This window comes from Aquarana catesbeiana, linkage group LG04, assembly GCF_042186555.1.
Source record: "Aquarana catesbeiana isolate 2022-GZ linkage group LG04, ASM4218655v1, whole genome shotgun sequence".
NCBI classification, from domain to species: domain Eukaryota; kingdom Metazoa; phylum Chordata; class Amphibia; order Anura; family Ranidae; genus Aquarana; species Aquarana catesbeiana.
In genome coordinates this window covers 108,127,561-108,146,298 of record NC_133327.1, presented here as the reverse complement: position 1 = coordinate 108,146,298, position 18,738 = coordinate 108,127,561, and the positions used below count along the sequence as shown (strand labels likewise).

Below are 18,738 nucleotides of genomic sequence, written 5' to 3'. Positions count from 1 at the left end.
GATCCATAGTTAATATTTTTTTAGAGCTCCTGACCCCTAAGATTAAGCCCCTGTGGGTGGGGTGAAATATGTTAGGGGCATGGCCTGAGGAGCGGCCATGTCTGAGGCTTTCACATATATACATTCATACTAGGATCAGCTATGGCAAGCAGGGGTTTCAAGCTAAAACATTTTTTAGGAGGTGCTTCTCAGGTGGCTGGGAGGCAATATGTAAGCTTCCTGAATGCCTTTTTTCACCGCCCCTCTGCCACCCTATCCACCTGAACAAGGTCTTTCTTTGAGCTAAGTTATACAGCTAAGTTATTGAGCTAAGTTCCTCATGCTGACACCAACAATGAGGCACCATTTCTTTCACTGTCACCAACATTGGGACATAAATCTACCCACTGACACCAATGATGGGGCAAAATTCCTCCCCCTGATATCAACAATGGGGCATAATTCCTCCCACTGACACCAACAATGGGGAAAAATTCCTTCTACTAACACCAAGGATGGGGCAGTATTCTTCTCACTGACACCAGTGATAGAGCCCCAATTGTGGATCCTCCAAATTCTGAAGGACAGTAAACTGACCCTTTCTTTAGAAAGTCTGGAGACCCCTGCTATAGGGGCCAGTCAGCTATTACATTTTTAAAGCTAAACTCTAGAATGGGCTGATAGATTGATAGAAAGTTACAATCTCTCTTAGGTGTTAATTGATATCCGTGCACTAATAGCTAGATCCTCTTCACTTCCTGTACCAGTAACAAGTTAAAGAATAGCTTCAGTATATTAACGAAACAGCATAGTTTATCACAGGTTCGGCACAGGTCATTGATTTTTCTGACGTTATGGTCTGTGTCATGCTCAGAACAAAACCCTCAGCTCATCACAAAAGCAATGCACATGCACCAGCCGAGCTTCAGGCCAACTCTTCTGCACATAAGCAGGCAATGTGCACAGCCTTAATTATTCATGAATAATTCAATAATAATTCATAATGCAATAATAATTCACAATTCAATAATAATTCATAATAATCTAAATTCAAGAGCAACATTTTTAAATATTACAGCCAATCCGTTCTTATGTGTGTGGCTGCATTCTTTTTCAGGCTTTTTTTTTTTCAACTGTTCAGCCTGCGAGTAACACCCATCCTGTCCTATATGACCTAGAGTGACAATGCTCACTAACTGTTCTGTATTTATAGGGGAACAGCATTGTCTCCATAATACAGGACTACAGAACACCTGCCCCTCTCCTTATCTCTATAGCATAGCAAAAGATGTTCTGTAGTTCACAGAGAAATCTGTGAATGATAAGGTCAGCACAGGCAGAGTGCACAAGAAGGAATTAGCTCACAAGATTTCTGTCAGGATTGACAGTTATTTTGCACTTATCAAAAAAAAAAAAAAAAAAAAAACACTTTTAATGGTATATTTAACAGACCAAAAAAAGGAACAATTAAGAGAAATCTATTGTTAGAATTTATATAAAGTGTACGTTTTTCCACTTGCTGTTATAAACTTTTTGCAACTCTGCATAAAAGATCAAGAGCCAAGGAGTGTGAATGGCAGCAAACAGATTCTGGAAGTGTGAATGTGTGCATGTGGATATTATAATCATCACCCCATGGAATATTCTGCCTAATACCTGGAATGCCATTACAGAATAAGCCAATATATCCGATTACGTGGAAAGCAAACATAGATGCTTGAAACAGCACACATGTAAAATGTGAAAAATTACCAACAGGTAAACTTATAATTTTGTTTAAATCCTGCTAGTTTAGGGGAGAGGAGAAGCACTTTTACTTACCTGATCCTCTGCTCCCTTAGCAGATGGTGCTCCCCCATGCTCTGGCAGTGGACTATTCCTCTGTGTCATCATGTCCAATGGAAGGCTACAGACCCTGCATTTGTTTTAATGATGTCAGAACCTTAGACTACTGAAGCATAGGGTAGAACAGTCATGGTCGCTCCTGCAGGGTGCAGGGGCACCACCCCCCTGATTCATGCACTCGGCCCTTAATCTATATGCAGGGTGCCGGACGCATGGATTGCAATGCTCTAATTGGCTTAAAAAAAGGTGGACTCCAGGTGCAGAGAACTGAGCCTGTAGCCCACCCAATTGTGTGACATTAGCAAATTAATATTTGCTAATATCTCCCTGTTTCTCCTCCCGGCCAATCAGGAAGCGGGTCCTAAGACCCGATTGACCGCAAGTCCAAAGTCCTCCCTTGACTCGGAAGGAGACGCAGGGGGGAAGCCGCCAAAGATGTGACCTGGATAGGGTAAATGTGGGCCTGGCGGGGGGGCTGGCGGGGGGCCTGGCGGGCGACGGATGAGTGATGCAGCGATCGAGCGACGGGGGGGAATGGCGAGAGAACGCCAGATGGGGGGTGGTTGATTGGCTGGCTACTGGGATAGAACACACTACAAGACTAATTTAGGACCAGTCTACCAAGGAGCAGAGGATCCAGTAAGCAAATCTTCTTTAGCAAGTCCCTAGGCCTAAGCAAGCAAGGTTATCTCAACAAAGAAAACAGAAACAGGCTAGGTCAGTAAAAAACAGCTTGTTGAAAGGGCAGAGTGTTCAGACCTGTCGTAAAACTGTCACCCTCTCCATTCAGAGACCCAACTGGCCCCAGTTGTAAAATGTCTGAATATACATCAAGCTTAAAACAGTGGGATAAGTATGAAATTTCAGCATGTTTCATAACTTCCGACTTAGTAAAAGCACAGCCATAATATGGACATATTTAGTTTCCTCAAATAATTTGTAACGTTTCAAGTCCAGACACCCCTATGTCAGGTCATATGGGAAACCACTGGTACCCCTTCCCCTACCCATTCCTCCTAAGCCAACTATACACTGGAGATATGGCATGTTTAGATTTGTTTTGAAGGAAATCTCACGCTGAATAATAATATGGATATTTGCAGTCTGTAAACAATAGAGATGCAGAGATATGAATATGTATCACAAAATCTACCTGGGACGTGGTCATGAGTGTAGACACCTCCCAGCAACCAACCCCTAAACAAGATGACCAGACGATTGGTTACTGGTCGCTGTCAACACCCCCTTTGATTTGACAGAAAAGAGGAGATGCCAAGACAATGTTCAGTTCTCCTTTTACCATCCAAGAAGAAACATCTGCCAAGTTGAGAACCGATTACCTAGCTCATCGATCAAACTGTGATCAACCCTCGGACATTAATTGCAAGTATTCTTCCTTCCCAATTCTACCTTATTGCTTTGTGGCTGTATATTGTCTTTATCTTTTGAAACATCTTTTTTCTGTAAATGTTTTATTTGCATCAACTTTGACCTTTTCATAATAAACTCTTATGTTGAAAAGTGTTAACCTTGTCTCTAAAGCTCTTAATGCAAGCTATAAACAAACCTGCCTCTTGAAGGGCATTAATGTTGCAGAGTAAGACTCTGAGCAGACCGGTCTGTGGTGGCAGTGTGTGTGGCAGACACTTATTCTAAAATTATAATTGGTATTGCTAAAATTATGAGTCTCTCCCGGCTCGGTCTTTTAAACGGGGAGGTGGCAATTAAAGGGTTAATGGTGTAATTAGCCCAGTGACAATCACTCTCAGGCTGCTCGCACCTAGATTGTGGTCCTGCAAGCTGGAAAATCTTTGTGCTGGGCGCAGCTGAGAGTGGCATTGTTACGTAAGTGACAGCGTGGTGTGAGGTTGGCCGGTCCTTCGCTGGAAGTTAGCGAGGAGGGCAGGTATCTGACACCCGCGTTCGTCACAGTGGCGTAGTGGATAGCACTTTCGCCTAGCAGTAAGAAGGGTCGCTGGTTCGAATCCCAACCACGACACTACCTGCCTGGAGTTTACATGTTCTCCCTGTGCCTGTGTGGGTTTCCTCCGGGTACTCCGTTTTCCTCCCACGCTCCAAAGACATGCTGGTAGGTTAATTGGATCCTGTCTAAATTGTCCCTAGTATGTATGAATGTGAGTTAGGGACCTTAGATTGTAAGCTCCTTGAGGGTAGGGACTGATGTGAATGTACAATGCGTAAATTGACAGCGCTATATAAGTACCAGAAATAAATAAAATAAAATAAATAAACTCTAGCAGTACAGGCACAGCCCCACTGCAAAAGATCATTTTTTATTTTCCCTGAGTTGTGCTTTAAAGCCAGACTCCAGCAAACAGCTAAACACACAAAGGCCATGTATATATATTTTTGAACAGTTTTACTGCCAAAAATTCTGTTTAGCCATTTATCTGATACAAAATATACTGCCAGACAACAAGACCAGGCTGGTGACCGCACACTTCTCTCCTGCAGCTATGTAACACAGATGGTCAACCACCTACCCACCGAGTGCTGATCAGATGATTGAGATTCATTCCTACAACAAGGAGGGTATCACTGTGCTCACTCCTCTAAATTAAATGGTGATCTTTTATTTCTCCACCTGGAGTTGAGTTTTACCTTTAGAAACAATTGTGCCACTATTGTATATTTTGGCTCACATTTCCCATTTTGTTAGCAGAAATCTGCATTTACATATTACAACTGGAGCACAATGCCTCTCCTTTTAATTAACAGAGACCAGTCACCAGGATCCAGTCTTCTTATTACTCTCAATATGGATTTTTTGGCTAAAACATGTGTTTAAAAAAACTACACCACATAAAAGATTTATTTTCAAACAAAAGTAACCGATGTCAAGGGTTCTCTATCTAGCCATATTGTACAGCGCTGATTCACAGTAGGTGTCTGGATGAAAGATGTACTGACTATTGTACAACGCATTCAGACGTTCTGCAATTTTTATATTGGAGCAGACGTGTACTGGGAAGTATTATGAAAAGCTGAAATGCATTAACCTATAACCTGGCTAATGTATGAAAAATAGGTGTGAGTTATACAGTTTACGAGTTTGAATGGAATGAATAGATGGATGCTAGCTTTTGGCTTATCATAGACTAGACAGTTGGAAATAAAAATGCCTTGTCACTGTTATTCTCATTGTAATAGAAGGCAATTCTGTGACTGAAAACATCACATTCACCTAAAATCACTAAAATATCTATAGACGTACAATGACTGCTAAATTGGTCACAAAAAAAAACTATTTTGGTTATTCATGTCTGTAAATAACACCTGTAAAACCAGCACTTTCTAACGTCACCGTGTGGAATTTTTACCATCTGCAAAGTGCACATAAGCTCCCATCCATCCTCATGAGAATATGGAATATAGACCTGTCAGGGTGGTCTGTGAATGGTATGCTGTGGGCTAATAAAGTTTACTATACTTTCCTGGCTGCAAAGTCTTTAGTAATGCACTTATCTCCAGACAACAGTTCTATTGTCTCCTATTGCCCTGACTACTCGACTTCACATTTCTCAAGCTTCTAGCAAGCTTTTAAATGAGTCTGCAGTGCAGTACATTTCATTGGGGCAAAATGATGGGCAGTCAATATATCAGTAAAGTTAAGACACTATCTGCATGGAATCTGTATGCTCTCCCTGTGCTTGCATGGACTTCCTTTGGGTACTCCGTGTTCCTCCTACTCTCCAAAGACTCCCAAAGACAACCTCTGGATATGACGCTGAGCAAGTGCACTCAACTTCTTTGGTTGACCATGGCGAGGCCTGTTCTGAGTGGAACCTGTTCTGTTAAACCACTCTATGGTCTTGACCACCATGCTGATGCTCAGTTTCAGGGTCTTGGTAATCTTCTTATAGCCTAGGCCATCTTTATGTAGAGCAACAATTCTTTTTTTTAGATCCTCGGAGAGTTCTTTGCCCTGAGGTGCCATGTTGAACTTCCAGTGACCAGTGAGAGAGTGAGAGCGATAAAAGCAAATTTAACACACCTGATCCCCATTTTGGGCCCAGTTTGACAATTTTTACTTAGGGGTATACTCACTTCTGTTGCCAGGGTTTTAGACATTAATGGCTGTGTGTTGAGTTATTTTGAGGGAACAGGAAATTTACACTGTTATACAAGCTGTACACTCACTACTTTACATTGTAACAAAGTGTAATTTCTTCAGTGTTGTCACATGAAAAGATATAATAAAATATTTACAAAAATGTGAGGAGTGTACTCTCTTTTGTGAGATACTGTATATACAAAGAAACATAATTTTATTATCAGTAAACTACTACATTATGTAAAACACAACCCTACCTCAACCTAAACACACCCTCAGGCTATGAAACAATTTACATTTACTCCATGCAGCCTTTTTTAAAAAATCTGATTGCAGCAAAATCTAGGGGACATTAAAGGACAGAAAGAAAAAGCCTCACACCTAGTGACTGACAGACAGCGGCTACAAAGATCTGACATTCTTCCTTGCCTTTGTCCAGACAACCTGTCCATCTCAAGAGCCAGAATTCTTCCAACCTGACCCAGAATGTTGTGCTTTTTTGTGAATGGAAACTTGACACTGCTTTCTACGTGAAGTAATGAACTACTAAGCTAACTAGAAAAAAGTATCTTGAAATCAAAATCCTGGTGAGTCTGAAAATCCCTGTATGCCCACTCCGCATAACACGTGCAGGAAAGGAAAGGGATACCCAGAACCCCACCCACCCGCTTATAGACTTCTATATTGAATGGGCACTGAAACAAGAAATGGTCCATCGTTTCCTCCACACTCCACTCTTGGACAACCATGGTTCTCCAGAGAGTGATGCTTCAGGTTGCCCTTCACATAGAGTCTGCCATGGAATGAGAGCCAGGCCAAAACCCAAAACTTTAAAAGAATTCTCTCCAGATTAATCAAATGCAGACCCTCCCTCATAACAGAGCCCGGGCAATCCCTCAAGGCCAGTGGCTCGCTAAAGGCAGATTCAAGAAGCCTCCTCTCCAGGGCCTTCCTAGGAAGAGACTTAATTTCCTCCACCATCACTCGCCACTGCCGAATAATTTTCAGGAACGAAGAAACATAAGTCAGGAGCTCACCCTGTCGGACCCTCAGGCTTTTCATTGGCCCATCATTCTCCCAGCTCCGCGGACAGGGCTCAGACCAGGACTGAAAAATACCAACCCACGCAGGTGGTTCCTCTGCCAACATGTTACAAAAATCATGTTTCAAAAACATCAGAGAAAAGAACATCACTGGGTTGACCATACCTAGGCCACCCATCTGCCTGAGAAGGTAGGTTACAGACTTCTTAATGAAGTTCAGTCTGTTCCTACATAACAGCTGTAGATCATTGCAGAGAGAGACATGGGCAAAACACAGACAAAGCTGAAATGTAGAAATACTGGGATCACATACGTTTTAATCGGGTCAATCCTTTCACTGTAATCTCCTTGATCGCAGAGACTGATGTGAATGTACAGTATGTAATTTGTTATGTAAATTGTCGGCGGTATATAAATATCTGTAATAAATAAACAGTTGCCTAGTGGCCCTGATCCCATGATAAAGTCACATTATTTTGAAATTTGTCCTGCCATATTCCTGTCCTAAAGAATCCAGGATGTTCCCCCAAAGCACCCCCTAAAACCTAACCATTCCCATTCTTCAACTCATAACATCTAATCCTCCCTCCCAAGCACCTTACATTTAATCTCAAATCCAAAAACTTTAACTAGATCTATGGTAACGGCACAAACTTTCATTTTATAACATCACTATTGTAATAACAATACAAACAATAGTTATACTTGGCAATCCAATATAAGCTTACTTGAAAAATATCCTTTCATGTTGTGAATGCTGTCTGTATACAGGTCATCTCTTTTCACAACTTCCTGGATTCCCTGCATGCTTTGCGGCTTCTCCTCTGCTGTTTACTTTCCATTTCTAAGGATCCCATGGTATCTTGCTGCTTGCAAGCAGTTATTTTCTGTGCTGACTTCACCTCCTGAAACTCCTCCTCTCAGCACCTTTAGAATGTGTGACACAGCAGTGCCTATTCACAGGGCATAGGCCTATGTGTCACAGAATTTTAGTAAGGTATACCAATACTGTCTCTGATCTTTGCAAATTACTTACCTGTATATGCATCACATGGTATTGTAGAAAGATGCTTATTATGAATGCCTGGACGTATCTGGGTGGGGTAGAGCCTCCCTGTCTTATCATGTGCACAACCACGTCAACATTAGATGCTGCCTGGTCACCATTGTTTTTTTTGTTTTTTGTTTTTTTCCACTTACCCCATGTCTGGCAAGGGACCTAAACCTTTCTTGGAGGGATTTCAAGATGTTCTAAAGGCAACAGAATATAATTACACCAGAATATTCCATGTTGGATTCTGGGGCTCTTTCCAATTAGACGAGCCTGGAGTATCTCCAGCAGAAGCCTCCAGAGGGCAACATTGTAAGTTGTCCAAGCCACCCCAGCTGGCTTCCAGACTAGAAAGATTTTCTGCAAAGAAATCTTATTTATTATCTTATAAACCTCTTAATGCCCCCTCCCAATTTTCTTTCATAACACATTGGCTTAGTAGTTGACACACTAACCATGCAGAGCTGGCTCCACGCAGTAGATTTTCAGTATGTATAATCTCTCTACATTTGTGCAGGTTTCCTCTGGGTGTTTCAGATTCCCTGAAACTAAGGGTTAATTGGCTTCTGACCAAAATATACCCAGTTTTTGTATGTGTGAGTGCTTGTAATGCAATGTAGCAAACTGTAGCAATGACTTGTGTCAATGGTTCTACACGCTCATGTTTTATCATTGGAGGAAATAAATAAATAAAAATTCTCTCTCTGATTTACATTTTGTATTACTCATGAGCCCAACTCAAAGCCTTTAGTTTGCTGCACGCTATAATGAACGCTGATTGCAAGGGTCAAGATATGGTGAATGCTAACAACAATTAACTTGGTGAAGCTCTCACATGCTTCCAATAGAGTTGTAAATGTATTGTAGTCAGGCATGGCAGACTTCTGGCACTTACTGTTTATATGTACAAGCCCTTCAGCATTTTATAGAATGTACAATGGTAGGAGATTGCTAAAAAACGCTTTGCAGTGGCTGTCCACCTAACTAAGAACAATCAAAAAATGTGTTCTGAAAAAAAATATGCCAGCTCTCAAATATGCCAGCTCTCATAACTGTCCCTCTTTAGGAAATGTTAGCTACTTGGCTGTCCTGCAACCCTTCCGGCATTGCAGTAACTCAGTGAATCAGAAAAATCAAACAGCCAGTTAAACTAGAGTTATAGTGGTTGAAAAGTTTGAAGGTTCTTTTACCTTAATGCATTCTCTGTATTAAGGTAAAAAAACTTCTATTGTTAGCACCCCCAGATCTCTCCCCCCAAAATACTTACCTGAGCCCGATTTCAATCCAACCCTGTGCCCGAGAGCAGCAGTGCTGCTCTCTCTTTCCCTTCTCACTGGACTCAATGAGAGCAGAGGGAGCCATCGGCTTCTGCTACTGTCAATCATATCCAGTGACTAGGGAGCGGTCAATATGCACTGTGTTTGTCAATAGACACACAGAGCACGGCTCGGGATCGAGCCCACACATGTGCCATTATAGAAAACGGCCTCCTATAGTGATACATGGAGGAGCCCAGAGCTCCGGTAAAGAACCTCAGAAGAGGAGGAACGAGGTAGGTAAGTATGATATGTTTGTTATTAAAAAAAAAAAAAAAACTTTACAATTGTTTTAATGCAACTCTGTCATAAAAAAAATCCCAGTTATATATGCAAAAGAAGAGAGAAAGAATACCTAGCTTTCCCACTGCCCATGCTGCCAGAATGTTGCCCCATTCAAGAAAAGTCTACTGGGAAACTAACACTTCCAGGGGTGTCAATCTCTGTGGTCCCCCACAGCACTTAATGGTTCCTCCCTCCAACCACCATGTTACTACAGGACACAATAGCACTGTGGGGTACCAAGCAGATTGACACTACCAAAAGTGTTGATTTCCCAGTGGGCTTCTTCTGCTTCCTTTCCAGGGGAATTTTTCCTGAACAAGCAGCAGGGAAAGTAAGTATTCCCTTTCTTCTTTTGAAGAGATACTTTAAGATTAATGAAGACTTAGGCCCTCACTTTTAGTCATTTTTTGTCCCTGTTACATCTATACAAAAAATGCAGGGAGGGTGCAGTTGTTACAGAGACAGAAAGATACAGTCAGTAACAAACCAATGTTACATGAGATCTAATACTTTATTTCTTGACTTGAAAGTGAATAGAATCTCTCCAATGTGGACACAAACAGTACTAAAAACATGACGGTCTCTAACCATTCCTTGCTGCATCCAATATAAAAAAAAAAAAAAATATTGGCCAGGGTTGGGCTTTGAAGGCTAAGTTCACCTTTTTTTTATTTCTTCTAAATGTCATCTCCTCTATGTACCAATATAGCATTAATGTACTTCTTTTGCAAAAATAAAACAGCTTTCAATTTCTTCTACACATGCTTACCTCACTGTTCACATGGCTGTTTTCAAAAACACTTCTCCATTACTTCTACCTTACTTCCTTACTTCTTGACAGACTTTAGGTCATGACACAGGAAGTAATTGACCAGCTTACCTCATTAGCACACACCCCATCATCTACCCTCCTATTTACCACCCACTTCCAGGAGTGATTGACTAGGTAGGAGGGTAGATGATGCAGGGTGTGTGCTAATGAGCTCAGCTGGTCAAATCCTTCCTGTGCCATGACCTAAAGTCTGTCCAGGAAGTAAGGCAGAAGTAATGGAGACAGGTTTTTAAACAGCCATAAGGACAGTGAGGTAAGCACACCCAGCACACTCTGTGCGCACACCTATAACGATATGCTTGTTCTGGGTCATTGACTCAAAATACCAAAGCAAATACCAAAAGAGAGTTAAGCAATGGCACCATGTGTATTTCGGTGCAGGTTTGTTTAAAATGTTATGCCAACAAAATGAAATGCCATCTTTTAATGCCAGCCTATATGTTTTAAATGTTTCACAACATTTGCTAGCACTTTCAAGCCCTAAATTAAAGAGCAAAATAAAAGTTGTCAGCACATAGCCAGGTTTTGGACCCAAGCACTTGCCTTTGTTACCTGTTAAGACCTGTAAGATCCTAACAGTCTGAAACAGTCTCAAACTAACAATAATCTAAAAATGCAGATAACGTGTAGTTCCTTTATGTACCTTTGTTAATTGTTGCATTGTTTTCTGTGTGTTCACGTACTTGTATATATACCCCATACCCCTTAGCTAAGCCCTGCCCCTCCAGTTCAGACATCCAGTGCAAGAGCCTCAATGATTAGGGGAGTAGGGATGAGCAAGATGATTTTAGTGTAATTACCAATTTTACTGTTTTCAACTTTGCTCATTGAGTTGCCTAGGTGAAATTTGTTTAAAAAAAAAAGATCTACTGATTACATTAAATAGTAAGTCAGGCTGAAAAAGACAAAGTCCATCTAGTTACCGTAACCCAAAATAAAATAAATAAATAAATAAATGAATGAATTCAATTAATGAACGAACAGATAAATTAAAGACTAAATAAATTATTTTCCCTTTCTTTAGTTTGTGGGTTTTTCTAGTGTAGTTTAGTTAGTTTCATTTAGTATTTTTCTGTGTATTTGATTGATATTTGTGTATTCTTGCTTTACATTTTATAGTGGGATCATTTACAGGCACTAGAACAGGTCCAAGATAGCTCAAAGGGGCTCCCATATCTATCTGGAGCCATTTAAAGGAGAAGTAGGGTCAAAGCTCTTTTGGCCGCATTTTTCTTGTGGGTCACAAGAGTACACTTTGTTCTGCACTCCTGTTACCCGAGACACTCAGTCAGTCCAGACTCTGCATGGATCCCAACTTTAATGTCGGGATCCACCCAGATGCCTGACCGGCAGCTGGCTCAGCCTCTCAGCACACTCCCACCTGTGTCCCTCACCGCATGCATGTTGTAGTTCCTCCCACTGCAAAGTACAGTACGTAGAGGTGAGCATAACAACAACAAAAAAATAAACTAGAGCATGCAAGAGCATCAGAAAGCTTCTGGTATCTCTTGAGGAAACAGAAGATTTTATAGCCACCACCCAGGCAGGTAAGTATTGGTCTTCTTTTACAGCTTACTCAAGATCTATCTTTTCACCAAGGCAACAGGGTCACTTTAAAGAGGAACTATGGCCTCCTCAAGGTTTAATGAACAATAAATAATCTATAAGTGAGTGCTTGAGTTGCAAAGCTGTACTTGTCCAAGCATTTCTGTTCAGTCAGTCTTGTGATTCAGACACCTTCCAAATAGCGCAGCCAGATACTATCTCTTTCTCTCTCTTTCTCTCTCTCTCTCTCTCTCTCTCTCTCTCTGCAGACTACCTTGCACCCAGCAAAAAAAGAGCATCAGTACACCAATCAAATCAAATTTCCTCCTTTCCTCTGCATGTTCACAGACAACACTATACCAAGTAATAGACACCTGTGTGCTGGTACTTTGTCTCTCAGCCCGGTTCTGCTGCACAGGGAAATACAGCATACAGGGCAACATATCAAGACAGATTTGGGTATTAATGACAGTTGTATGCACAAACACAATAAATGCTTTTTCTAATGAATGTTTTACTGATATAAATGGTATTTTAGTGTCTAAAGTTCAATTTAAGAAACCTCTTTTTGTACAGTTTAATTATATACGCACAAGGGGGGGGCTGTATTAGTGCATTACATATGCAGACTCTGCTCCCTGATAGTGTTGTGCCGATCTTCTTATCTACCTACAAGTCACAGCTGTACCAGATTTTGCACTATGCAGTTCTAGGGCTTTTTCACACTTGCGTTCAATTTTAACCACTTGCCGACAGTCTTCCGCATATATATATATATATATATATATATATATATATATATATACACTGTGACAAAGCAGCCCGGCTGTGTAAACCGACGTACCTGTACATCGGTCCGTGCATGTGATATTGTGGGCGCGCCACCCGTGATCGCGGTACAGGGAAGCAGAACGGGGATCTGCCTATGTAAACAAGGCGGATCCCCATTCTGACAGGGGACAATACTGAGATCTGCTGTTCCTTGTGATCAGGAACAGCGATCTCTGTGTTGTCCCAGTAAGCCCATCCCCCACACAGTTAGAACACACCCAGGGAACACAGTTAACCCCTTGATTGCCCCCTAGTGTTAACCCCTTCCCTGCCATTGTCATTTATACATTGATCGGTGCATTTTTTAGCACTGATCATTGTAATAATGTCACTGGTCCCCAAAAAGGGTCAGTTGGGGTCAGATTTGTCCGCAGTCCCACTAAAAATCACAGATCGCCGCCATTACCAGTAAAAACAATTTAAAAAAATAAAAGTCCATAAATCTAGTTCCATAGTTTGCAGATGCAATAATGTTTGCGCAAACAAAGCAATATACGCTTATTGCGTTTTGTTTTTGTTTTTTACCAAAATTATGTAGAAGAATACATATTGGCTCATACTGATGAATAAATTATTTTTTTGTATATTTTTTTGGATGTGTGGATGTGTATTTTAGCAGAACGTAAAAAATATAGTTTTTTTTTTTTTTTTTCAAAACTGTCAGTTTTAATTTTGTTTATAGCGCAAAAAAAAAAAAAAAAATGCAGAGGTGATCAAATCCACCAAAAGAAAGCTCTATTTGTGGGAAAAAAAGGAAATTTTATTTGGGCATAGCGTCGCATGACCACGCAATTATTGTCAGTTTAAACACTGCAGTGCCTTATTGCAAAAAAATGGCCTGGTCATTAAGGGGGTAAATCCTTCCAGGGGTGAAGTGGTTAAAGCAGCCTAACAGTAAATGAACACACCTATAGCATTAAATATCATTTAGGATGTGTTGTACGGATGTTCATGTTGCATCAGACAACATTTCTCAACAGTCCTGCATGTTTTTTTTGCAAGGCTAAAATAGGAAATAATCGCTTTTGACGCTTTGCAACCGCACCATAAACGCACTGTAAACACCATAGGTATGTTTACAGTGCGTTTAAGGTGCGGTTGTGGTGTATTTCAATTGAAGTGAATGGAGGCAGTTGCAAAGCTCCAACACCTGGCAAACTCTGCAGGCAGCGTTAATTTTGTCTTACAGCAACGCTAACGCTGCAGTGTGAACACCTCCATCCGCTCCCCATTGTAACAATGCTGTGTGCCATTGATAGGCATTTGGGAAGTGTTAAAAATGCAACCCAGGTGCCTATTTTCAATGCATGTGTAAAGGAGCCCTTAGTACTGTAAATCAATCCCAATTGTCTGCAAAATCTAATAATATGAAACACCCATAGTCTTCCATACAGCCAGAGGCTGTGTAAATTTAGTCAAGGCTCTCAGTTACAAAAGAAATTTCATAAGCACTTTTTTTTTTTTTTCCTATTTTGAAAGAAACACTTTATTACTCAAAATAGTGTGCATTGGTAATGCTATTTTGTATTCTATTAATTCATGTGTGGGTTTTAATGACAGGTCCACTTTAAATAGTGTCTTTATTTGTAGATTTATCCAATCTGATTGGCTTTTCAACCCACCAGCAGCTGTACAGGTACCTTGAGACAGATATATCTTTGATCATAGCCCTTTCTGAAAACCTGGATAGCTGCTAGTGTACAGAGGAACATACTTGTTATTGTAGCTTTGAACTGATCTCCTATTTGGCAGTAATCAATCAGAGAACTGACCAGTAGTTTTTTTTTCTTTATGGCTTCAACCATCCATTTTGTTTGAAGCAGGTGGTCATGTGGAACAGGGATAAGAGTTAAAACTCAACTCCGGGAAACCTAAAAATTTACGGTTAACTGCTTGTTTAGGTTTAGAAGTTATAGAAAAGAAGTTTACCTACCGCATCCTCTGTGCTGCTAGAATGGTCCCTGAGGCCCCAGCAGTCTAAGGTCCTGACATCATCAAAACTGATGCAGGGTACACAACCCGGCCTTGGATGTTATGACGTTGAGGGATCATTTCCCAGCCAAAGTATAGGGAAGCACCATCTGCCAGGGAAAGCAGAGGATCAGGTAAGTAAAACTACTTTTACTCTCCCCTAGAAAAAACATGTTTAGTCTTGATACAGAGATTTAACCAATTTTGTGGGAGTCACCTCATTAGACTAAAGCTACACAGGAATGTTTTTAGTAGCTACTAAAATTGCTAGTAATGAATTGCTAGAAGTAGCAATTGTTCACTAAATAGATGGAGCAAAAGTCTCTAAATGGAGTAGGCTACAAAATAGCATGAAGCATTATGTAGCAGGAAAATATCTAGCTTGATCACAGAATGTTCCAATTATGTACAATTGATCTGTACAAGCAGTTACTTTGTGGGATCTAGCTGTTTTCGTCATTGGGATTTGGATGCCATCTTATGTCGATGGGCATGGGAGGATTATTCACATCTGAGATAAGCAGCGCTGGCAAATTATTCTTGTGCCACTCACCTATTTCCCTTTCCCCCAGCCCTGAAATACTTATATATTTGTAAGGTTGGTTCTGCTGAAGAGCCTTGCAGTGCTGTAAATCTGTTGCCCTGAGGTTAGTTTTGCACATCCATTTATACATCCAACCACCCTGTAAGATCTATGGACAGCCATAGTGTTATATTTTTTGTGAAATAAAAATACCTAACAAAAATTTAGAGGGACAATAATCATTGTTGATATCCTTCAGATGTGTTGCATTAAATATGGCATTATTAGACATCACATTTATTGCACTGGAATCTGTTGGGAACCACTTCATCTAATTATCTAATTATGGCACAGTTGGGAATCCAGAAAACATAAAATAATACTGCTTGACACCACAACATCAAAGGGTAAACACTCTTCTGCTAAAAGATCTAAATCATCTTGATGTCCCAGACAAGCCAAAAACTTTGTCAGTTGCTTAATTTTCATAGCTACCTTTGTTCATCAGTAAAAGGTAAGTGTGAACATTTACTTCACATCGGCATTTCCTAGACTGATTTCATAAGTAGAACAATGAATTGCTCCCTGGCTAGCTAACCACTCTCAGGAGGTCCATTGCATGGCAGTCTTTTCCTGTTGTCACTATCCCCACACTTAGGCTTATGTCTTTGATGTGCTTAATAGTCTCATTAAGTAGTAGCTGATCATTATTATCATTTAAATAATACTAATTGTTCTTTACATCTGAGAAATACCAAACTACGGCCCCTTGTGGATCATTTAAGGACAGACATAAGTGTTGTTCTAGTCCCAGACTTACTTGTTCACACTCACAGCACCACACTAACTGACCACGCAGAAGACAGGGGAATTGGCTGCCAAATGGCCATATCATGCACAGATGTTTTTTTTACCTGAGCGTTCAGTCCTTCAATATCTCAGTGGTAAATATATAAGCAATGTAAAGAGAACAGGGCTAGCTGGTATTGGCAGCGGTAAATCATGCATTTTTATTCAGCAAGGCAATAAAATACACAGATTAATGTAGGAGGGCTTTGTACATTAGCCCTTGGCATAAAGCAAACAAAACATCTGCTCATTCAAGCCCCTAAGTGAACCCATGTCAGTTTCTGACTATTAGGGTGCCCCGTTATGGGTTCTCCATAACAAACAAGCAGTACTTGTACCTTTTAGTATTCTATCAGTACTCAGCCTTTTCACCTAGCAGCAGGTTCTCACAACAGAGGGAGAACCCTCATTGTCAGTCAGTTCATATATAAACTGGCCTGTGCAGATCTGAGGCTAGTTAAGGTGGTACAAATAACAAGTAAAATGTGGCCCTAGGAGTGCAGGCATTATCCCACCCAAAGCTCTACAAAGCCTACAGGCTCCAGGACACAAAATAGTATTAAGATTTGAGAAAAAGTTTGTTTTCTCAAAGTGTTACTTAACCTAAAGATGTTTTTTAACTTAATGCATTGTTTTCATTAAGGTAAAAAAATGTTTTACGTTTCTCTGTGCCCCCCATCCCCTGTGTGAAGGGGAAAAGAGGGGAGAAGAGATCAGTGCTGTGCACGGTTGCATCAATTCTCCCCTCTTTTCCTCTTTAACAGCAATCGAGCAGTAGCAGGAGCCATTGGTTCTTGCTGCTGTCAATCAGATGCAGTGACGAGGAAGTGGGGGGTGGGGCGGTACTAAGCACAGCAGTGTAAGTCTATGGAGCGTGGCTCCATAGACACAAAAGTCAGAAGCGTGCAGACTATGCTCTCCCTATAGCCAACAGCTGGCTATGGTTGTCCCTAAGAAGAAGAGGAGGAGCCAAGATCATCGCTGGGGACCCCAAAATAGAAGGATCGTGGCCACTCTGTGCAATACCACTGCACAAAGCAGGTAAGTATAACATGTTTGTTATTTTATTAAAAAAATATATTAATATTTACTTTATTAACACTTTAATGACAGACACAAATTCTGGAGCTCCTCACTATGTGTAGCTGAGAAATGTAGCTGACATATATATATATATATATATATATATATATATATATATATATATGGTCCATAACCATGCCAGCCAGCGCCTCACAGCGGGAAAGGTGTTTGCACATCATACTTGGATCATTTTAGACAAATAAGGTCTAGAACAACGAGATTTGTCTAGTAAAGGACCCATACAAAGTTGAAATGTATGCCCAAAAGACATACACATACACTTTTAAGCTGTAGTCTGCTCCCTCCAGCTACTCACTATTGATCCTTCAGTTTGATGGCTGGCATCATGGACTAATAGTGATGTGCAGGAAATTGTAGGGAATATACATTCAGGGTTAAAGTAAAAAATTCTGAGTTCAATGACCTATATGTGTCTGCTTTATAGTTGTGATGGTGTTATAGAAAGTTTAACGTAAACTATTTATCCCGGAGCTGAGTAAAACTAAGAGTAGTGCCAGCATCACTGGTGCATGCAGAGAGGGGGAGTTGGACAGGGTTTTCGCTGATTCATTTGCAGGGGTGGGAGTGTGAGAAGTGGAGGGACCATGTACCAGGTTGAAGGATCAGCTAGAGCATTACCAGCATCAGACATGTTCCACCCACTTTCTAACCCCTGGACACCTATTATGCTTAGCGCTATAATGTCTTCTTAATTTGCCCAATTTTTTTGTGCCTTTTGGGGAGTGTTTTTGTCTTCTCAGGTATGAGTGTTCCTTCCCAGCAACAAGTAACGTTGGTAGCATTGAGTGATTATTAGGTCGTGTTGGGGATAAATAGGTGGTTAAGTGTCCCAGAGATGGTGTAGTAGCAGCTGAGTGCTTTTTTCACTGGGTGGCAGATACAGCTGGGTTGTTCTGATTATATATGTGTCTTCAAAGACCTTAAACCTGATAGAATCAATTATACTCATATTTTGTTAATCCATTATGTATTGAATGTGTTTTTTCTCAATGTTGTATTCAACGCTGTTTCTTGCGTTAAATAAAGGGCTGCTATGGCCATTCAACTCCAAAAATGGATAGTTGTTGTCTGGTCATTTGGGATGGGGGTAGGTGTAGCAGCTGTGGGTTATAGGGTTGGAGGTAATTTGGAGCCTCAGTATTCTGCAGTCCCTCAGTCAAGAGTATAATTTAGGCTTAAGTCATACTTTTATGCTGCAAGATAGCAGCTATACTGTGCTCTGATAAGTAAAAACTATTTACAAGTCTAAATTATGGAGGTAACACAGTTTCTTAGAATGAGCTCACACCATAAATTTTAACCTGACACCCACTCAAGAATCCAGATTTCTGCATTTTTCAAATTACTCAGCTGCTGTGAAATGCTCACAAATCAGACTCACCATCTGTCTAAAGACAGAAGTCAATCACTAGGGACATCCCAAAGATTTCTGTCCCTATTGGGTATTCTTTATTCTTTGGTTATTATTTAGCAGGGTGCACCGCTCTGC

The 18,738-nt window shown here is 40.7% G+C and overlaps 1 protein-coding gene across 21 annotated transcripts in view; it reads right to left on the bottom strand.

Annotated features, from left to right (window-relative positions):
* The window catches only part of MYT1L (myelin transcription factor 1 like), a 716,654-nt gene that overhangs the window by 672,709 nt on the left and 25,207 nt on the right, over positions 1–18,738 (bottom strand). For 3 of the 21 annotated variants that reach the window (XM_073625431.1, XM_073625433.1, XM_073625432.1), the window contains exon 2: positions 14,736–14,883. The exons of the other annotated variants lie outside the window; for them this stretch is intronic. The gene's annotated coding sequence lies outside the window, so the exon portion shown is untranslated. The remainder of the gene's footprint in view (positions 1–14,735; positions 14,884–18,738) is intronic. 21 annotated transcript variants of the gene reach the window in all.